Below are 24,368 nucleotides of genomic sequence, written 5' to 3'. Positions count from 1 at the left end.
CCACACAGATTCAAAGTCAATCTGACCCTATTCTTTATTTTCGTAAACCTCTCAATGAGATGCATTTTATGTGCTCATGTTTAGCTGTGAAAACCCCACGGTGCTCTTTGACTACATCAGGTAGTCTTGATCTTGTGGACACTGTCCCTTATGTTACTGTTATGTTGTTTCGTTGGCAGATTTGCATTTCTCAATTAAAATACAAACAAATGACAGATGTTCTTTGTAAAATAACTGCCTTTGAATGCCTTGATAAGATGTGGCATAGATAAAACAACATCACAATGATTCATTGATTTTCTCTCCCTGTACACCCTTTTCAGTGTGTGTTTAAACTGCTTTGGCAAAGGTTACAAGTGACTTCCAAATTGCTAAATTTGACGGACGCATTTCTGTTCTCATCTTACTTGACTGTTTGTAAAGAATTAGAGATTCTAAATATTGGTATCCCCAAGGATCTGAGTGAGGCCCTCTGCTTCTACCTGAGTGACTCTGTTCATTTTTTTGGCTTCAAGTGTTACAAAGTAAATGTTTACTTGGAATCTAAATCCTGAGCACAATCTCAAGCAACTTGCAACTTCCTATGAGATTGAGGTTGTCCGTTACTCTGCATTATCTCTAAGATAAAGTTCAAGCTTTTTAGAGATGGATACATGGCTTTTCCGTGACCTGGAGTTCATCCATCTCTCAGTCAAGTGTTCCTCTCGACTTACAACATTTTGAACTCTGTGCTGTGGACTAAAAAAGATTTAGAGTTTCTTATTAGGCAAACCTGTTTCATGGCTTATTTACATATTTTTTCCTGGAACATTGTCTTCTTAAGTCAATGAAAACTTGCTCAATTTAAGAATCAGTTCTATTATGAAATCTCTTCCGAATTCTCCTCCTTACTACGTTATTTTCTGTGCCCTTACAGGTACCATACTGGATTCTACTTTTAAATTTGCATGTGTAACCCCTTGTTTAAAACTAGCAACTCTTTAAGGTCAAGAATTGGAATTTTTTTTCTGATTTTCAGAGCATGTAGTTCAGTATTACTACATAGAACAATGCCCATGGTGGATATTTTTAGCACTGATATTTGAGTCCTATAAACAGTGATAGCCACATTAGCTATGATATCCATAAAAAACTGGTTTGGGTTTGGTTTTGTGTAAGTCTAGTTTGTTAGCTCTAAAAACATTTGTCTTCACAATTTCTTTGCATAACCCTCTCTTCTCTGATTCATAAACTTTCTATTCATAGGTCAAGAATATTCATTATTACTCAATGTTAACAATAATCACGTAAGTTACCTTAATGTACTAATTACTGTTTATAAACCCCTGCATATTTTGCCTCTTTCCAAAGAAAAATGCATATTCTATTAAAGACTTTTCTTCTTCTACATCTCAAAGTTTTCCATTATTCTTGGAGCTAACCAGATTCCCTCACCTTCTATTATCTTTCTGGAGTCCCTGAGGCTGCTATTTTGATGGCTCCCATTTGGAGCGAGAACCTACCAAACTTCACAATTTCTTTAATGTCAATGATACATGCAAAAAGAGGCTAATATCCAAAAATTATAAGAACTGACATAACTCAAAAAAAAAAAAAAGAACTGACACAACTCAAAAAAGAAAAAAATTAATTAAAAAATAAGCAGAGGATCTGAATAGACATTTCTCCAAACAGGACATACAGATGACCAACATACATATGAAAATATGCACAAAGTCACTAATCATCAGAAAAATGCAAATTAAACCACAATGAGATTATCACCTCACACCTGTCAGAATGGTTATCATCAATAAATCAACAAACAAGAAGTGTTAGTGAGGATATAGATAAAAGTGAACTGTTGGTGGGAATGTAAACTGGTGCAGCCAGTATGGAAAACAGTATGGAGGTTCCTCATAAAATTAAAAAAGAACTACCTTACGACGAAGCAGTTCCACTCCTAGGTATTTAACCCAAGAAATCCAAAACACTAATTTGAAAAGATATATGAACTCCTATGTTCATCACAGCATTATTTACAATAGCCAAAATATGGAAGCAACCTAAGTACCCATCAATAGATGACTGGACAAAAAAGATGTGGTACATATATACAATGGAATATTACTCAGCCATAAAAAAGTGAAATCTTACCATTTGCGATAGCATGAATGGATCTGGAGGGTATTATGCTAAATGATATAAGTCAGAGAAAGACAAAAAGTGTATGACCTAACTTATATGCAGAATCTAAAGAATAAAATAAACAAAACTGAAATAGTCTCATAGAAATAGAGAACAAATTGATGATTGCCAGATGGGAGGGGGATTGGGGAATTGTGTGAAAAAAGTAAAGGCATTAAGAAGTACAAGTTGGTAATTACAAAACAGCCAAAAGGATGTCAAGTACAGCATGGGAAATAGTCAATAATATTGTAATAACTATGTACAGTACCAGGTGGGGACTAGACTAATCAGTGGCACCACTGCTTAACTTATATAAATGTCTAACCACTACGCTGTACACCTAAAACTAACATAAAATAATATTAAATGTCATCTGTAATTGAAAAAAAATAGCATCTCTCTACATGGCTGAATGAGTAAGTCATGAAATAGGGCTATAACATCTTTCACAACATGGCAAGGAAGTATATGATAATTAGAAACATGTTTAACACTAAATAGAGGAATTTCATTTGCTGGGGTTTAAAGCAGAGGTATGGTTAAAAGGTAGTTACCTTATCTTGATACAATGAAAGATTCAAGACCTAAAATACTAAAAAATAGAATCAAAACATGTGCATAATGACTATGGGTATGCTGGAAATGTTTTTAATATAGAAATATTCATAATCTATGTGCAATAAATGTTCCTTCAATTTACATATTGAACATGCCTTAGGAGCATGGGCTTTCAAAAGAAATAAAAAAATATTCAATATCATTTGTATACATATTTACCTTATATAATCATTTTTTGAGTGTGAGAACATTTCTGTTCTACTCTCTTAGCAAATTTCGATTATATGTCTTAATGACTATAGTCACCATGTTTAACATTAGAGTCTCAGAACTTATTCTTATAGCTGAGTTTGTACCTTTTTACCAACCTCTATTTCTCCCAAACATCAGGCCCGGGCAAACCACTTTTATACTCTGTTTCTGTGAGTTTGACTTTTTTTGTTTGTTTGTTTGTTTCCAATATAAGTGAAACCATGCAGCATTTGTCTTTCACTGGCTAATTTCACTAAGCGTATTGCCTCCAACATCCATCCTTATTGTCACAATGACAAGATTTCCTTCTTTATCATAGCTGGATAATATTCAAGTATATATATTACATTTTATCCATTCATCCATTTCAGTTGTTTCCAAACCTTGGCTATTGTGAATAATGCTGCAATGAACATGAATGCAAATATCGCTTTGATATCCTGATTTCATTTTCTTTGGAACATATACCCAGAGTGAGACTGGTAGATCGTATGGTGATTCTATTTTTAATTTTTTGAGGCACTTCTATACTGTTTCCGTAGTGGCTGAACCAATTTATATCCCCATCAACAGTGCATGAGGGTTCTCTTTTCTCCCTATCCTCACCAATATTTGTTATTTCTTGTATCAGGTGTGAGATGATATCTCACTGTGGTTCTGATTTGCGTTTCTCTGATAAGTAGCGCTTTTGAGCACTTTTCATATACCCGATGGCCATCTGTATGTCTTCTTTGGAAAATGTCTATTCAGATACTCTGCCCAATTTTTCAATTTTTTATTTTTTGATTGTTTCTTTTGCTAGAAAGCAGCTTTTCATTTTGATGTCATCCCACTTATTTTTGCTTTTGTTGTCTGCATTTGGTGTCAAATCCAAAAAGACATTGCCAAGAAAGATATCAAAATGTTTTCATCTAGGAGTTTTATGGATTCAAATCTTATGTTCAAGTCTTTAATCCTGAGCTGATATTTGTTTTTTGGTGTGAAACATGGGTCCAGATTTATTATTTTGCATGTGATTATCTAGTTCTTCCAACATCATTTATTGAAAAAACTATCCTCCTCCCCACAAAAAAATTCTTGGCTTCCTTTTCATAAATTAGTTGACCATATATTCATGGGTTTAATTCTGAGATCTTTATTATTTGTTTTTACGTGTCTGTTTTGATGCTGATATCATATTATTTTCGTTACCATAGCTTTGAAATACAGTTTCAAATTAGGAAGTTTCAAAACATCTAGCTTTGTTCTTCTTTCTCAATATTGCTTTGACTATTCAGGGTCTTGTACATTGTATGTGTTTGGACAAATATGTTATGACATGTATCCATTATTATAGATTCACATAAAATATTTTCACCATACTAAAAATTCTCTATACTCAACCATTTAATCTTTCTCTTCCCTCCATGACCCTTGACTGATTTTTTTACTGTCTCCAAAGTTTTGTCTTTTCCAAAATGTGATATAATTGGAATCATACAGATTTTAGATTGGTTTACTTGACTTAGTAATATGTATTTAAGTTTCATCCACATTTTTTTCAGGGCTTGATAGCTCATTTTTCTTCAGCACTGAATAAAAGTAAATTGTCTAAGTGTAACACAGTTTATTTACCCATTCATCTACTGAAGGTCATACTGGTTGCTTCCAAGTTTGGGCAATTAAGAATCGAGCTGCTATAAACATCTATGTGCAGGTTCTTGCATAGACATAAGATTTCAAACCCTTTGGTAAATACCAAGAAGTGTGATTGCTGATACTGCATAGTAACAATATGTTTAGTTTTGTAAGAAATTGCCAAACTGCATTCCAAAGTGATTGTACTCTTCAACATTATTAAACTCCCTCTTATACATAAAAATATTTAAGCATTTGAGAGGCAAATGAAACATTTAAAACTTGTCGATTTTATCTCTGAATTGGTCAAATAAAAAATTGTTACCCTAAAACCTAGCTAATGTATTAATAGGTTACAGATTGATAGTCTATATACGATATGAAAAGAACTGAAGATTTTAATCATATTAAAGTTTCTTACATTTCATAAATTAAGATACAAATGAGAACAATTACGTAATTCTTTCTCATGTCAAAATTTGCTATGTTGCAATTTCTACTAATTTGTAATTTGTACTACTTTTGCCCCTCTGGAGCCATATCTTCAATTATCTGAAAGATTTTTTACCAGTAAGAAGGTTATCTTTATCTTTCAAGCCTAACATTTCTTGTTTCTTTATATTTTAAGATCCTTTGAACACTTTGGTTATAATTTTCTGTAAAGTCTCTCATATCCACTAATTGATCCATTCATTATTTGCTTGATTAATTCATTTATTCAATCAGGCAATTATTACATACCTAGAATCTGCCAGACACCATGGTTGTGCTGAGAAGCTGCTGAAAATAGCTAATCACTAATATTAATTTTTTTTAAGTTTCTGTCTTATATTTTTCTCATCTTTTACAGAATTAGCAACTTTTTCTTTTGTATCAGCTTACATGAGTCTAGCCTACCAGTAACTTGCCTGCATTTAAATGCTTATGAATCTATGCTCTACTATTTGTCTAAGTTTTATGCAAGACAAGGACAGTTAAGTAGATAGAGTTGCGGTTAAAAGCATGGACTCATAAGCCAGAATAAGTTCAATTCATGGCTCTGTCCCTTATTCCCTTGGGCAAATTACTCCATACTACCATTATCCCAGCTGTTAAACTGGGATATTATCAGTAACTATCTCATAGGTTTGCTGCGATGATTTGTTATTGAATTGTTCTGTCTACTTCCTTTGTTCTTGTAGTTGATGAAAAGATCTTTGTGATTCTATATATACATACATAGATTGTGAGTCCTAATATTCACCATGTAAGATATTTTCTTTAAGAATGTGTTTTAATAAGTATTTTACTGGAAATTTATGAGATGATTTTTAGGAGTTAGACAATATTTAAACCAAAGGCTCCAAATTTCTCTTAAATAACGTCTTTATAGAGAATGTAGAAGTATCACAGACACTTCAACTGCCTTTCAACTTTGTTCAGTGAATAAGCTGCATTAATTTTGTTTTTGTTCAGCTTAATTCAAAATTTATACCTTTATAAATATGTCTTTAATATAGATATTTATAAGTATGACAGAATTAACAACTTCCTCCAGATGAAAATAATTACAAGGAAACATTAAGAACATCAACATTTTAAAACCACATTCCAGCCAACAGATTAATATAAAATTAAACACAAATCGAAAGTAGTTATATTTTGCTTATATATCTAACATGATTACTTTATATTATATAATTACTATGTAGTAACATAACAGAGTTTCAGGAAAAAACTCAGTCCCTTATAAACATGATAAATATTATATGTATGACTCTCACTGCATGATAAATAGGATCTTTTTTATTCATGAAGTTGGATGTCAGACTAGATTGAAAAATACGTATCGTATTCAATGTATTTATTCCAAGGCTTGTTAAAATTACTCTATTTTGCTGCAGACAGATAAAATAACAATAATATTTATAAGTTTTATGGATTAAAACTGTAAATGATGGCTTTAAATTTTCTATGTTTAATAGAAATAAGTTATATACTTGATTAAAGATTTATAGAAGACACATTGGACTATATTCTGTAGGTAACTGTCATGATTTCATGGGGAACTGTTTAAATATTGGAGTACTGTGACGACATTTATCACAGCTATAGAGGGGAAAGTTCCAAAGTGGAAAAAGTGCAGTCATAAAAAATATTACACAGAAACAAAAAGGAATGTTATTAGACACAGAATACATAAACCAATTATGGTTTTGATACACTGAGTTAAACTCAAATAGCAATAGAAAGAGAGCCATTAATGAAGATGTAAATATTTTTAATGACAAATATCTTAACCTCTTCCAAGTTTAAAAAGAACAAAACTAGATTTAAAATATTCTTTAAATATGTCAATTAAATAAACAGTGACCAAAGACTGATGGTTAATATGCTTTCTAGAACTGTGCTGCTATCCAAGACTATGGCCACTAGTCACTTGTGACTATTTATATTTAAATTAATTGAAATCAACTAGCATTAAAAATTCAATTCCTCACTCACACTAGCCATATTTCAAGTGCTCGAAAGCCATATGTAGCTAATTATTAATATATTAAACAGTGCAGACAGAACATTTCCATCATCACAGAAAATCCTATTGGAGAATGGTATTCCAAAATTTAAAAAAAAAAAAAAAAAAAAAACTACAAAGGGGAATCAGGACTAGAGAACTAAATCATTATTTTCACCTGAAATCTATGTCCTAGATATTTAATATGATATTTCAAAACAGAAAAATTGGCTGGAATTCTTTGTATATGGTTAATTGAAAGAATGCCTACGTATTTTAAGACTGGACACATACCTGTACATAATTACTAAACCCAGATATAAAGAAACTAGCTTCACTACTTATAGTTTTTTTTTTTTAATTCCAAAATGCTTAGAAGAGATACAACCCTATATATTAAAATTAACAAAGAAATAAATACAGGTGGTTGCTATTATTCCTTTCACAGTCCTTGGCAAGAAGAGGTAAACTGGAAACACTAGAGCCGTATCACATAGAATCATCCCCTTTGAAGAGTAACAAGAGATATATGTATGATAAGGTAAGAAAACTGAGAGTCAGTGAAGTTGGGGACCTACTGGCAGTTTGTTGTAGTTCACTAAATGACATGAAGGTCACTGCATAGTGGGGTGTTCCAGGGCATGGCTCATAATCTGATATTTGAGCCACTGAGTTGAAGTATATAATCTTAGTCAAGTTACTTAAATTCTCTATCAGTTTCTTCAGCTATAAAAAGTGGGTAAGAATAGTATATTCTTCATTATGATTATTATGAAGACACTAGCTAATAAATATAAAAAATGTTAATTAGCAGTGGTATTTATAAAGATAATATTACTATTATTAACATTACTGTTTCCAGAAAATTCTGTTGCTTGTCAAAATACAGATTTCTAAAATGTACTGCATACACCAGAATCAGAAATTTAGTTGATGGAGCCTACTAATCAATATGTTGTACAAATTCCCCAAGTGATCCTTAAATGTATCAACATTTCAGAACCTTTGGTAGCAGAAAAACTGTACACTGGGGAGTTAGGAGTTAGTCTGAATACAGACATTGCCATTTCTTGGAGCCTTGCTTTCCTCGTCTGTAAAATGGTAGAATGATATTTACCTCATAGGATCGTTGTGAGTGTTATTATTATGATCCCACCAAGATCCAATGAAATTTTAGTAATCCAAAGAGGGTTTATTTACAAAAGGGCTATTTAAATAGAGAAAAGTAGTGCATAGGAGTAGCATGAGTAGTCTCCACATGGTGCTTGAAGCATCAAGCTCTATATAAGGTCTGAAGGGAGAGGGGAGCAGAGGTTAGCAGGAAAGGTAATACTATAGAGAAGACTTACATGAAAGGAACACTGACAATGATGAAACACAGCTATCCTAAAGTAATGTCACAGAGAAGAACCAGGGGAATAGATATCCTCACCCTGTTCTTTATTTTCCCACTCTCTCTGCTTTTCTGCTTAGATCCTAATTGGTGGAACCCAGCAGAAGCCAGAGGACATAGATACCTCCAGATGTAGTCCATCTATATCAGTCTCTTACAGCAGAAAACAGGGAGGAGACCAGTAAAGAATGGAAATGGAGAAGAAATTGGGAGATATACATTGTACAAATAAGGTGCCTAGTGTATTGTCTCGTTTTCAATTAATGGTTTATTATTTTTATGGTGGATCATGTTGTGAGAGTACATGAAAGGTTCTAATGATATTAATAACAACTGATCATGAATAAGATATTGAAGATAAGCTGAAGCAGACAGTTCTGGATAAAAATCAGTGAAATAATCTAGTTTATTTTGTCTAATGACATCTTTAAAAACTAGCTAATATTTTTGAAATGTTTGTAAATGTCTTATATTTTAACATTAATTTTTAGGTTATCAATTAATCAATAATACTTCAAAATAACCCTGTAAGGGAGGTAGGATTTCATCTCCAGTATTTAATTATGAGAAAGCTGAGTTATGAATTGACTGATAAATACATGAAAAAGCCAGGCGTCAGATTCAAGTCTTTATTGTAGTTCTAAAGCTTCTTTCTTTTCCTTAAATCATGAATCTATTTGTCATCTAAAATAATTCTTATACCAAAATGTACAAGTGAATATGTCAAGGAGTACATTCCTCATTTTCTCTTCATTAAGTATCTTAAAACTATGATTCTCAAATTCAGGTCCCTTGACCAAGTTGCTGAATCAGCATCACCAAGAAACTTGTCAGGAATGAAAATTCTTGTCTTTCCCTCAAACCAATTTAATCAGAAATTCTGAGAGTGGAGCCCAGAAATCTCTTTCCAAGCTCCTCAGGTGATCCTGATGCAACTAAATTTTGAGAGCCACTCCTTTAAAGGATTACCTTTAATTACCTGCTGGCAGCCACCATAGTTGAAACTTGAGTACCTGAAAGGAACCAAAATGTACTGAGGGACATTTTTACAGTTTCAGCCTGATTTAAAATGATGAATCTGTCACCATGTTAACCTACTGACAATTATGTTTCTATTTTCAGAAAGATACCTAGTGGAAACATGCAACAAGATAGCATTATTTTCATTAAGCCATCAATTGTAATGGGTTTTAAAAGGATCAAGCCTCTTAACTCTTCCTTTCTAACGGAATTTAGAGAATTTCTGTAAATTTCAGCACCAAGACCAGAAATCATGCATCTTAACATGAGATGCAAATAGTTTTGCACCTAATTAACAAGGCCCACTTTGGTCTGATTTGTTCATGAAAATTAATTTGAGTAGAAAAGGCATGAGGCAATTTTTTTTTCTGTAAATATTTGGGGCTTTTAAGACCATATGGTCTCATAGAACTAATCAACTATGTCATAACAAAAATTAGCTACAGACAATACATAAACAAAGGGGTGTGGTTGTGTTATAATAAAACTTTACCAAACAGGTCACGGAATTGGTCCACAGGCCATAGTTTGTCACTTTTGTGGACCAGGGAATCTCATGACTATATGAAAATAAGGCAAGTGAAAGATTTTGTTCAAATCATATACCTTAATAAAAGGCAGTTTCACTAAATGATTCCCAATCAGAAGATATGCTCCTCTAAATATAAGGAATGCATTATAACTAAAGATTCAGCACCATTCCATTATTGAATGAATGTGTTTTTATCTATTACAGTTTATTCAAGATTATCTTAATTCTGTATGATTATTGCATAGAAAATAGTGTTTACTTTTGCTTAGATGAAAGATTTGGTTTCTTGAAATTATGTTTTATGATGTTAAGGCTTTTTTTTCCCTCCCCTATTCGGGGTGGAGGGGAACATTAGAAAACTAATTACAATGTAAGACTATCACGAATGTTGAAATGTCAGTGAGTGCTTAGCTCAGCCTCTTTACCAGAGTGAATAGCCAGAGTCACTTCAGATTCTGGCTTCTGTCTGGCAACTGCTTGCCAACCACTTTAAAAGCATAGCAATTTAGACACACAGTCCTTTGGTCTGTTCCCTAAGGCAAAGCTCATGGTACTTTGGTGACATATGTAATAACACCTGTAAAGCTGGCCTGGTCTCCCTATTTGAAATGTGTTCCACCCCATTCATACTGAGCCTCTGGAGGTCAAACCTCGTTTTGTTGACTTACCATGAGGTGCAAGTAATTTTGAACCAGATTAAAATGGCCCACTTTGGTATGATCTGTTCATGAAAAATAATTGATTCTTATACCAATATAATCATCAGATTCTGTGACTGATTGTTTTATCTCCTAGATTTGTGGCACCTAAAGGAGATAACCTTCTGGCGATAACTCATGTTAGGCTATGTGATTTCAAAATCAATTTTATTTAGAATTGTAAGTTCAAGATTTTCAGAGGCAACTTAGGTAACAATAATGAATGTAAATGCCAGGTATTAATCAAAATTACTGCAAGATTTATATTAAATGTCAACTGTTATTTGGCCTCCATGTCAGTGAACAACAGGGGATGGTGGAGACTTGAGCAAATTAAAGGGGCATATTCCATCTAGAGGAAAGAATCACTACTCACCGACTGATTAATGACCTTAGGCTACAGAAGCCAGAATCACCCTGTTTTCCAATTTTTTTCACAAATTGATTTTTGAAACAGATAGATTTTTCTAAGTGAAATACTAAGGTTTAAATGCTGTCCATTAATTCCTGTTTCTTAAACATGATGAGGATTGCACACACACTTCATTGGCAGCCACCTTAGAAACTCCGACTAAAGGTTTAATAAATTATTTTAAATGTATGAGTTCATATCTTTGATGTTCCCAAAGCTACATAAGCAAAGTTCCCTCTAAGTGGATTAATCATTCAATGAAATTTATTGATCTGGGATCCTCAAACCACATCAAAAAGTTCACAATATGTTGTCTTCCCAAGTTTGCTGTTCTGCATGCTTGTTTTGCTACCCTGTTCACTTGCACATTTCCTATTCTCTCATTGTCCAGGCCCACATTTGACAGACGTTAATATTACATCAACATGTGGCCTGCCCCCTCTATGGTCTAGGAACACAACCATGATTGCTTACTATGTTGTGAATAAGACTTAGAGTCAAAGCAATAGCATTTGAAGACACTCAATAACCTCTGTCTTCTTGATTCCAAATATTGTATGCATAAAGGTTATTATACACTCCTCTTCAGCCATCTAGGTGATCTTGACTAGCTTCAATTACTCTGTAATTGCATCCATTTTTCAACAGTTGTGCCCTTGGAACAAATTTGCTCTTTTGCCTAATCAGATAACTTGAAGATGTAGTGCCACTTCTGCAATAAGACCAATATTGATAAAGAGTCATTTGGTATTTTAAAGAATCCATATTTCAGGAGAAAATTATACTATCGACTATGATTTATGTGAAACTCTTGTTATTTGTAAAGCAAGTAGGCCTCTAAATTTATACTTATGCAAAATTTAACTAAAAATATTATCTCTTCTTACTCTGGCCAATTCAAAGGCTAATAAAAAAAAGTAATTCTACAGTGAGTTGCTCATATTGCATTTTCACTTAATCCTAAAATAGCAGTCTGTTGCAAACAAAAGAAATAACAGAATAACTGAAGCTTGTCAGCAAGACCATCTAGGAGGTTGATTAAACCTAGAAATGGTTCTGTGTGAAATTGACTGTGAACTAGAATTTATGAACCCATTATATTTGGCAGATATGACTTATATAGATTACTCTCTCAAGAAAAATTTAAGGAAAACAGAGATATATCACCAAAAACTATATGCATTGCCATTACAACAAAGTATAAGGTTAAACATAAACAAATCTGTACCTTTAATGTTTTATCTTATCAAACAGCCGCAAGCTTTTACAAGAATGTAAACTTGGATATTTTAAATTATTCCAAGACAGTGTATAAAATGGCCACTAGGAAGTCATAAGTAATTGTTTGCTATACACTTCTCCCTTAGCAAATACAATGTTGTTCTTTTTATCTTAAAATGGGCAGTACTGAAAATAAATTGCTTGACATTTTTTTTAAGATTGAAAACAGTATTTTTAAACATTTACTTTAGGATTTTATTACTTTCCAAAGTGCCATTGACAAAAATTTTCAGAAAAAAAAATGTTTCACTAGATGCCAGTGGAAAGGCAAAAGAGGATTATGTATTATTTATAAAAATGACTCTTAATTTAAGTGAAAAAACTTTTTATGGTTTATATATAATGATGAATCTGAAATATAAATATATTCTGAGACTACAATTTATTGCTCCATCTCCTAAATATTGATTCAATCAACATCATTCTCATTAGACAGCACCTTCACCAGTACAATATATACTTAATCAGAGCTATTTCAGCCTGATGAGAACAATGAGAAGGTCACTGGCTTTTAAACTATTACAGTAACATGATGTAAGTTAAACTATTCACTAAGTGACAACAAACCATGGGACCGCTTTAGCAGTACTTAACCCAGCTTCTCTGCAGATAGTTTATGCTCTGCTACTGTCCCCTAATGCCAGTTCCAACTTTTGACTTTGCTATGTGAGATTTCACCTTTACAACTGCAATTCTTTCACCCAGCTTATCTTATTTACTTTTAAATATTCATTTAGAATATTAAATGTCTGGATATAAATAAAAAATAATCCTAACCCGATGATCTATTGATATTATTCCATAATTACAAAGGTACACTTTTCCAGGAAATCTTTTCCTTCAATATTACTTTTTCTTCCATGTTTCTCTTAAGCTTCTAGTGTTCTATAGTTTACAGGAAGAATTATAAATCTTTACCAATACTTTAAAATTATATGATTTTTGAGATAAACAAAGTGAAATAATTGATACAGCTTCTGGCCCACAGCAGGCACATCATGAAAAGAATTTACATGCAGGAGATGGCAAGAGATAAGGCAGGAGAGATTGGTAGCCTACATGATATTAAAGACCTTAGATTTTATAAACAGATTTCCATTTTAGGTAAATAATTCTGGCAGGTAAATAGAAGATGCCTTTGTGGGGGTAAGATCAGAGGCAGTAACAGTCAGGATACTTCTGTAATAAACATTAAGAGAAATGATATCAATTATTGAGTTATCAGTGGATAAAGAGAATAGATGATCATGGGTTTTAATCAAAAGTCCATCAATGGGCTTTTCATAAGCCCTCTGAAACATAAATAATTCCTTGTGCTTGTGTGATATACATGTTACCACCCACTCATACCCGTTTGGGGACAAAAAGTCCATAGTTAACAATAGATTCTCGAAGAGATGTACAAATTAAAACCAAAAGCATTAAAGACAATTAGTGTAGAATGTTACATGCAGCAAATTAAGAATTAAACCCTGAAAAACAGTGATATTTAAAGGGCAGACAGAGGGAGAAAAAGCAAAGAAGAAAACAGAGAAGTATAAGGAGAAACTGATAAATGCACTGATTTAGAATTGAAGGAAATAAAAAGTTTTAAAAAGGATAACAAACTTAATTAAAAATGCAGCATGAAAGTCTTACATAGAAAAAAATTCTATTGGTATTTACACTCAGAATGCCACTGAGGCCCCTTAAAGAGAACAGTTTTGAAAAAACAATGATTCACAATTAGGGAAATATTACATCAGGGGACATTTTAAAATATATTAAGTGCTTTCTGATTGCTATAACTACTGAAATTTTAATTCACAGGATAAAGGGATACTAAACATTTTCAAGAGTGTGGAACAGTTCTGAATAATAAAGAAATGAGCACGAAAGCCAAAATGGAGTGAACTTGGAAATTAATGGCAGCATAGAAGTAAACACAGGAACTAATTTATTTTGTAAAGCTAAAATGAGAAATGGAAAAGATGCTAGATAGCAGCTAGATAAATACTTCCTTTGGAGAATGGGAAAGATTTAGATATCTATATTGACTGAAAGAAAAAAGCTTGGAAAAGGTGATGCTGACAAACAATATTAATAAGACAAGGCTCTAGAAGTGATCATCAGACAATGTGACAATTGGGGGAAATAGCTGATTTAAAATTAGGCAGAACAGAAGAAAGTTCATCCTATGTGACAGAGGAAAGAGCTGTCCCTAGATTTTGGAGAAGGAGGCAAATGAGAGAGATCCTGATTTATGGCCTTAATTTTCTCAACAAAATGTCATTGAAATTCAGTTTAGCAGACGTTTCTAATTTTTCTTCTGTTTACTACATCAAATCTTTTCTTCAAACTATCCTTTTCCTGAGCAAATAAATACAATGCTCCCTTTTTTAGTTTTTTAAAGAATTGTATCATAGGCTTCATAATAATATTTTTATTTAGCCAGTCTTGATATATCTATACAATCAATCTACAAATTTTTATTGACTTGTTTTTCTGCACACTTATTCTGTCCCACACCATAACTCTGGCATGTGTTAACATACAGTGTAAGTAAATTTACTTTGATGTCTCTTTCATTTATCTGATACTAAAATTCTCTCCATAGGTATTAAATTAGAAGGAAAGCTGACCTGCAGAACTCAGCTAAATGTATTTTATCTACAGCATATTTTCTAGTATGATTTCACTAGGCTAAAAATGCTGCCTCTCCTAATGCTTTATCAAACAGTACACAGAGAGGGAAATCTCCCTGAGTAATTTTAAATAGTCCAGACATCTTAATTCACCAAAAGTAGGGAGAAAAAATGACAACCATAGGGCTTTTTGCATCTACACTACTTCCCTTTCTGTAGAACTTCTATACTTTTATGATTAAACTCAATTTCTGGGAATTATAGGAAGAAGAGTTCTAATGAGGGTAGGAAAGTGAGGTTGATGTGTCAACATACTGTAAAATAGCAGTGGGTAAACTGTGACTAGGTTTCCCATCTTCAAAAGCCAAATTCTATGCAAAGCCGACATAAAATTGGAATAGGATAGAAAACTGCTTGCCTTCTTCCACATTGTTATTTGGTTTTTCGTTTCTATGTGTGTTTTGATGGGTATAAATGTGTTTGAAGCCTGAAAGATTGCTAATTAATATTCCCTGAGTGTACAACTTTGCAACCTTCCATCTTTTGGGGTATATTTACATGAATTTTAATGAGAATATTTGGGTTAATAACCAGTTGTCTTAGGTTGGATGGACCTAAATGCAGACTCTGAGACAAAGGCTTTAGTGTGAGTAGTTTATTTCAGAGGTGACTGCAGGAAGCACTAGAAAAGTGAAGAAGTGAGAAAAGGACAGTAAGAAAGCCAAGAAAAGGCTACTGATCAAGTTATTGCTGCAAGCAACTGTGACTCAATCCCACTGGGGATCTCCCTCAGGGTTATCCACCCAAGAACTGAAGAAACTAGGTAATTATCCCCAACTTTCATCTGGCATTGTCCAAGGACTGCTACCAAAGTCATTAATTCCTTAGCACATCAGATATGACCTATGTTTGTATTAGGCAGCTAGTCAGACATAAGTGACAAGGGAACAAAGAAATAGGGGCCCAGCCTAGTGACCGCCCAAAGAATACCCCAATGATAGCAGAATTCTTGATATGCACATGCATGCTAGGCAAATTTATATAGCAGCCAGGTGTCAATTAAAATGACCTCACTTGCCAATCACCTAAGAATGCCTTTGGCCCAAAGCTGCCTCATCACGGCCCAAATATAATGCAGACATGCCCACATCTGAGGGTTGTTGTTGTGGTGGTTATAGCTCTCTGTTACAGCTCTCCTTACTAAAACTATGGTCCTCCTTGAGGCGTGCTTTGTCTAAAATATACTTTTAATAAATCTTTTCTAAATCTCACTGACCTGTGATTCTTTACTGCATCAAGTGAGGAAGAACCAAGGAAAAATGTTAACTACACTTCTGCACCATTATCCACCTCCCACCCCTGCCGTTGGGGCGGCCCCAATAGTAACATTTGGACTGAGAAAAAAAATCCTCAAATAGCAGTTTGAAGGAACTTCAAGTAGGACCTTATTTTAGCACATACTGGAGTTCAATCAGTGTCTATTATAGTTCATTATAGCTGTTATTTTATAGTAGTCCCCCCTTTATCCATGGGAGATAAGTTCCAAGACCCCCACTGATTGCTCGAAATTGTGGATAGTACCCGAAATTGTGGATAGTATATGGTATGTTTTTTCCTATGCATACATACCTATGATAACATTAAATTTATAAACTAGGAGATTAATAAGAGATTAACTAATAATAAAATAGAACAATTATAACAATATACTTTAATAAAAGTTACATGAACGTGGTCTTTCTATCTCTGACTAATCTGATAATGAAGACAGCTACGAATGGGTGGATAGTATATACAGCGTGGATATGCTGGACAAAGGGATGCTTCATACCCCAGGTGCAAAGGAGCGGATCGTGCAAGTTTTTTATCATGTTACTCAGAACAGCGCACAATTTAAAACCTACGAATTGTTTATTTCTGGTATTTTCCATTTAATATTTTCCAACCCTGGCTGGCTGTAGATAACTAAAACCACAGAAAAGGAAACTATTGCTCAAAGGAGGCTCCTGTACTCAGATATGCTTGGATGGTTGAATATCCGAAACTTTTGGTGGTGTATTTCAGGTATAATGATCTGATTCTTACATTTTGCCATGCTATCTATGTAGTCATGAAGTTTTAGGTAGTCAAAAGTTCATGTTATTGTTTATTTGGTGTAGTTTTCTCTGCAGATAAGCTTATTATTATTATTATTTTTAACTATGTGAGCACAGGTTATCTTAAAGAACACGTTTCAGGATATAGCCTTTTCCAAAGAAATATTTGGTAAAGTGAACTCTTAATATTAGGGCCATAAACACAATTAGCTCATCTAAATATCTAACCATTGGGTTTGTTTTATGTGTAAATATGGGTTTATTTCCACCTAAAAATATAATCAATGTAATTATTCTTAAGTAAACATCAGTAGCACTGTAAATTCAAGTAAACATCTAGAACTCCACAATGGGAAAAGCAATGTGAATATTTGAAGAAATTTTATGTAAAAGAGGAAATAGGACTTCTCTAAGTCAGGATAAATTATGTCCATGAATTTAGGAAGAAACAGATGAAGGCTAACACTTCTATAACATAGCTATATGTTTATACTTTTTGAAAGAACTGTATTCTGAAGTCCTATAATTAAATGTCTACATATTACAAATGAGCAGGTGGTAAAATGTATCTAGGAAAACATTATACATGTGCATATATATACACATGTATAATGTATAATATTTATATTATAACATAAATACATAATGAATATGTTTATATGTAAACACTATAATATATACAGATGGTGTGAATATATATCTGTGTATATATACACATCCATAATATGCCATTCCATTTTTAAATGATTGAATTGATTTTTGCTTCGATGATTGGTAACAGAATTTTTACTTCATCAACACCCAAATCACAAGTACATCATATTTATTGGAAAACGAAGGTATTAGGTTTGTGTAAATTATTGTTTTAAAATCACTTTTGCTTTAGTAATTTATGAACGCAAGCTCAAAAATAGGATTACTGGTTTTAAAATGATAAGAAAATGCATTAAAAATTTTAGCAAAGTTTCTGCATACATTTGAGGTTGCAATCTGTTGATACTAAAATTTATGGGATGCCACTGTGATATAAATTTATTATGATTAGGCAAATGGGTGCAATTCCTAACTCATCTATACATTCCCACAAAAGCTTTCCTTTTCTGAAAGACTACTATTTTTTATTACATTAAAATCATAAATATGTAAGGTCTGTCGCTCTTATGAGACAAGCTATTTTAGCATTGATGAAAATTATTATAATGTATTTATTTAATAGTTTCAAGAAAATAGTCAATATTATTAATATCATTTGCACTGGGCTAAAATGCCTCTCTGTATTTAACACTCATTATTCTTAAATATAATGAATGGAGAACACATTTATTCCATGCTCAGTTATCAACTTAAAATGTTTTAAAATTAAAAAAAAAAAAATTTCCTGGAGTCTTCTCTTTTCCAAGGTAAATTTCCAGTTTCATACATTATTTTTCTTAGGAGGTGATTTTAAACAACTCTCAATCATATAACGGTAATTCTCTTCTGTCACATCTTGGTATTATTTTTTTCTTTTTTCTTTTAGAACATCAGGCTTAGAACAGACTGTAATTTTCTAAGTCTAAAATGTGCAGAATAGGATTACTGACTCACTTATTTTAAATAGCATACTTCTCTTAAGCTGTCCTACATTATGGATTTATAGCAACAGTATGCATGACATGTGTCAGGAACAAATACATATTCTTATATTTATTCCTTTTGAAATCTATCCTTTTTCAAGATACAAAATATATTTCTTAGTTCAGTTATTTAACACAACAGCCATCCTGTGCAGTTTGAAACAACAAAGTGTGATCAACCTACTCTCAGTATCTTGTCCAAGCCAATGATAAAAGTAGTGAACATCTCTACAGTACACCAAAATTGTTTTTCAAAATTGACAATTTAAATAAGCACATTAGTTCAACAGGTAACTGTGTCCCATATTTCTCTAGATCATGAGGGAATTAGTACAATGTCTTAGGAAAAACCAGAATGTTAAGTCTACCATATTTTCTTCCATAAAAAACTGGTTTGACATAATCTACATTTAGAGATCCATGTGCTATTTCTAATCACACATTCTTTCCTGTTCTATATTCTAACTAAATATGTATTTTTTAAATAATCTCTTTAAAGATAGCATTCCACACTGATAGCAAGTCAATCAGTCAGTAGTTTGGAAACTCAATCCTCTAATGTTTTATAAAAATTAATAGGCATTTACCTACACTGAGTCCCCTAGAGCTCATGGTTTTTTTCCCTCAAAAACACTGAAAATGGCTCAGTAATCTTATCTGCAATCTCCCTTAATACTTGGACATACAATTTCTATGTTCTAGGAGACTCAACTTCATCTGAAATAGCTACATTCTCTTTACAAATTTACTCAATTCTTTGGATCTCAGTTTCCTTTTACCAATCAATATTTACTCTAATGTGCTGAATGACAGGCACTACCTAATTTAGTTTAAAGGAATTAAGGAAGGCTCCTTTGCAAAAAGAACATTTAATCTAATACCTCAAGGATAAGCAGTTTTTAAGTGCATAGAATACTATGTAGTAGAGCAGAAGAATATCCCAGTAAGAAGATGTGGGGTATATGAATGCTTTGAGATAAGACTGTGTCTGACAGAATGTGCAGTAGATAAAAAAAAGAAAAAGGGAAAAAAAGAAAAAAAAAAAACAATGTGTAAGGGAAACAGCAGCATGTCCAAAAAGTTAGGAAGAGACAACATGTAACAGACCTTGTACCATAAGTATCAGGTATCCATTCACCTACCAAAGAATGTTCTGCTTACTTCCAAGTTTTGGCAATTATTAGTAAAGCCACTATATACATCTGTGTGCGAGTTTTTTGTCAACATAAGTTTTCAGCTCCTTTGGGTAAATATCAAAGAGTGTGAGTACTGGATGATGTGGTAAAATATATATTTAGTTTGTAAGAAACAGCCAAACTATCTTCTAAAGTGGCTATACCATTTTGCACTCCCATCAGCAAGATATGAGAGTTCCTGTTGCTCCATATCCTCTTAAGCACTGGGTGTTGTCATTGTTCTTGATTTGGCCCAATAGGTATATAGTGGCATCTCATTATATGGTTTTAACTTGCATTTCCTTGATGATATATTATGTGGAGCATTTTCTCATATGTTCATTTATCACATGTATATCTTCTTTGGTGAAGTGTCTGTAAAGGTCTTTGCCCCAATTTTTAATTGGGTTGTGTTCTTACTGTTGAGTTTTTAAGTGTTATCTTTTACATTCTGAATACGAGTCCTCTATCAGATATGCCTTTTACAATAAATTTCCCTAGTCTGTGGCTTGTCTGCTAATTCTCCTGATATTGTCTTTCAAAGAGCAGAAGTTTTCAATTTAAATAAAGTCCAGTTATCAATTATTTCTTTCATGGAGCATACCTTTGGTGTCTTATCTAAAAAGTCATTCAACACTATTTCCAAGGTCATCTAGATTTTATTCTACATATCTCCTAGGAACTTTATATTTAGGTATATGATCCATTTTGAATTAACTTTTGTTTAGGATGTAAAGTCTGCGTCTAGATTCATTGTTTTGGATGTGGATGTCCAGCTATACCAGCACCATTTGTTGAAGAGATTATCTTTGCTCCTTTGTCTATTATTTTGTCAACACCACACTGCCTTAATTACTGTAATTTTATAGCTAGTCCAGAAATCAAGTAGTATCAGTCCTCCTACTTTGATCTCCTCTTTCAATATTGTGTTGGCTGAGTTTTCCATATAAACTTTAGTAAAAAGTTTGTCAATATCTATAATGTAACTTGCTGGGTGTTGATAGAGATTGCATTGAACCTACAGATCCAGTTGGGAAGAACTAACATTTTCACAATATTGAGTATACCTATCCATGAACATGAAATATATCTATTAGGTCATCTTTGCTTTCATTCAGTAGTTTTGCAGTTTTCCTCATAGAGATCTTACATGTATTTTGACAGAGTTACATCTAAGTGTTTCACTTTGAGGTTGATAATGAAATGGTATTGCATTTTTAATTTCAAATTTTACTTGTTCATTGTTGGTAGATAGGGAAGCGATTGACTTTTCTATGTTAACTTTGCATCCTGCAACTGTTCTGTAACTGCTTATTAGTGCCAGGAGGTTTTTTGTTGTTGTTGTTGTCATTGTTGTTTGTCAATTTTTTTGGATTTTCTACATAGACAATCATGTCATCTGTGAATAAGAACAGTTTTATTTCTTCCTTCTTACATTAACATTACATTATTCTTGTCTTATTACATTAGCAGGGACTTCTTGCTCAGCATTGAAAACAAGTGGTGAGAGGAGACACCTTGCCTTTTTTCTCAATCTTCGTGAAAAAGTTTGAGTTTTTCACCATTAAGTATTATGTCATATCTAAGTTTTTTTGTAGATAGTTTTTATCAAGTTGAGAAAGCTCCCCTCTACATCTAGTTTATCGAGAGTTTTTATTCTAAATCGTTACTGGATTTTGTTAAATGCTTTTTCTACACTTATTGATATGATCATGTGATTTTTCATTTTTAGTTTGTTGATGTAATGAATTATATTCATTGATTTTCAAATGCTGAACTAGCCTTGCATGCCTAAAATAAATCTCACTTAGTCATGGTATATATTCTTTTTATACTTTTTTGGATTTGATTTGCTATTTTATAATTTGTTGAGAATTTTTGCTTGTATGATCATCAGTGATATTGGTCTATAGTTTTCTTGTAATGCATTTTTCTGGTTTTGATATTAGTATTATGCTGGCCTCATAGAATGAGTTAAAAAGTATTCTCTTTGCTTATGTCCTCTGAAAGCGATTGTCATCTTAGTTATAATTTTTTCAAATTTTTATTAAAATGTTTACATACCATAAAATTCATTCATTTCTATGTGCAATTCAATAATTTCTAGTACATTTATAGACTTGTCGACTATCACCATACTCCTTCTCCTCTTTTATCCCATCATGTCACTTTGCATTTGTCTATCTAGTATTAAATTCCTCTCAAATGCTTTGTGGAGGACAGATGGATTAGTTTGCTAGAGCTTCCAAAACAAAATACCACAGACTCGGTGGCTTAAACAACAGAACTTTTCTTTCTCACAGTTCTGGAGGCCAGAAGGCCAAGATCAAGGTGTTGTCAGGATTGGTTTCTTCTGATACTTCTCTCCTTGGCTTGCAAATCCTTCTTCCAGTTCCTCACATGGCCTATCTATTCACATGGATCCCTGGCGAATTCTTATGTTTCCAAATTTCTTCTTCTTATAAGGACACCAGATTGGATTAGGGTCCACTCTAATGGGCTTATTTTAACTTAATCACCCCTTTAAGGGTCCTGTCTCCAAATTTGAAGTAACATGGGTTACATTTTAGGGAGATACATTTCGGCCCATAACGACAGATATTATTTTCTTTGAGTGAATAACTATCTATTTACCATTCAGTATCTATGGTGTAGTGTTCTCTCTTTTCTCCCTAGTAAATTATGCTTTCCCCCTCCAGCCTCTCATATCTGGGATCAAAACGTTTTCTCCCACTGTACTGCTTTTGGCTCTTGGTGTCAATTTTGCATTATTTCTTCCATTCTACTCATAAACTCATCTTTCCTTAAGTTTCCATAATTATAAGTCAGCAAAGAATCCTCAAATGGGATTTGGTGATTATATTGATAAAATAACAAAACTACTGCCTGTTTTATATCTAGGTCTCTGCCACATCTCTGTTCTTAGAGGATCCATATGCATACTTCTCCCCTTGAGAATTATCAGGTAATTTCTCCTTTACTCTACCCCCAAGACAAAACTGCTTGGTTACTACAGAACATAACTGATTATTATAAATTGATACCTCCCAGAAACAAAAAATATCCTCCAAAGATTTTAAACTTTCCTCACTATCTCTCTGTTTCCAAGTTTAAAAATTTTCCTTACGTACTTTTCAAATTGGTATGGTTTTTATATAAGTTTCTACAGACTTGATTTCCATTCCTGTACAATATATTCTCCACTATAATACTTTCATTTTACAGTCAAGGTCATTTATTCAAAAAGTAATAAATTATTTTCCTTAAAAAAAGGGGGTATATGCACAAAAACTCCACTGACATGCCCACATGTGTAAAGTGATCAAAAGGAAGCTAAATCATAATACCTTTCATAAGTATATCTAAATCGATTACCATAATTAAGCATAAGACTAACTTTAGCACTACAGCCCAAGAGCAAATAAGCAAAGTTTATTTCCTCTGTACTATCCCTAATTCAAGGGTTAAATAAGAAAAAAATGGCAAGTCTACACATCTATGACAATGTTAAATTTTTGAAATATCCACAGACACTCACATGCTGATACAGAAAACATTTATCATATAATGACAAGAAAAAAATTCTAAGATATTCTGATTTCAATTATAATGGACCAGAGAGTGAGAGAAAGAGAGTAGTTAGCTAGTTAATACCTATCGGCCAGCTAAAAAAATGTTCACATTCTTGAGTGTATGTTAGAACTTTGAATCAACCTCCAAGTGTCCACCAACCACCAGATGCCACCTCATCCTGCATTTTCATAAACTTTCAGGGCTGTTGCCTGCCCTGAAACCAATCAAACATAGTAAATATTTCTTCTTTATAGACTGTGCATCTACCATAGAACTGTCTCCACTTCACCTTTCTCTACGCCCTTTATCTGTAGCCAATGCAAATTCTTTCAAGACAACTTACATTTTTCTTCCACAAAACATAATGTACAAAAGCGCTTGTCAAACTCCAAGACTGTGGACATACTTAGTCAAGCTACTGGTGGTTTAAACTTTGTACCCTGGGACCTGGTCCTTTTCTGGCTAGCAACGCGGCCCAATAAACTCTTTAAAAAAAAAAAAAGGCATTCAGTCTTAGAAGTTTTTTAATAATAGTGATGTAAGCACAGGCTCCTCTAATGGTAAAGGGGGCCCGACCATTGACCTAGTGAATCTGATATGAGCAGCTCCCACATAAGAGGCTACAATTGTATGTCCCAGTACGCAACTCCACCAGCCATATTTACACTCAGTTATTTATATCTCTTTTAAAAATGCTTACAACAGAATATTTACAAAAGGACATTCACATTATTTAGCCCTCGGACTGGTTGCTCTTCAGAAATTACATTTTAGGTTATCTCTCAGTAATTCTTGCTTACAGGGTTGCCTGGTCTCATGAGTTTAGCAGTTTGCACTGTGTTGCCTCAGTTTCCCTAG

At 33.0% G+C, this 24,368-nt stretch overlaps 1 protein-coding gene across 14 annotated transcripts in view; it reads right to left on the bottom strand.

Annotated features, from left to right (window-relative positions):
* The window catches only part of KHDRBS2 (KH RNA binding domain containing, signal transduction associated 2), a 512,467-nt gene that overhangs the window by 394,081 nt on the left and 94,018 nt on the right, over window positions 1-24,368 (bottom strand). The gene's annotated exons all lie outside the window — the stretch shown is intronic.

The sequence above is a fragment of the Pteropus medius genome, unplaced genomic scaffold (genome assembly GCF_902729225.1).
Source record: "Pteropus medius unplaced genomic scaffold, Ma_sr-lr_union100, whole genome shotgun sequence".
In the NCBI taxonomy this organism is placed as follows: Eukaryota; Metazoa; Chordata; class Mammalia; order Chiroptera; family Pteropodidae; genus Pteropus; species Pteropus medius.
This window is presented reverse-complemented; position numbering and strand designations above follow the sequence as displayed.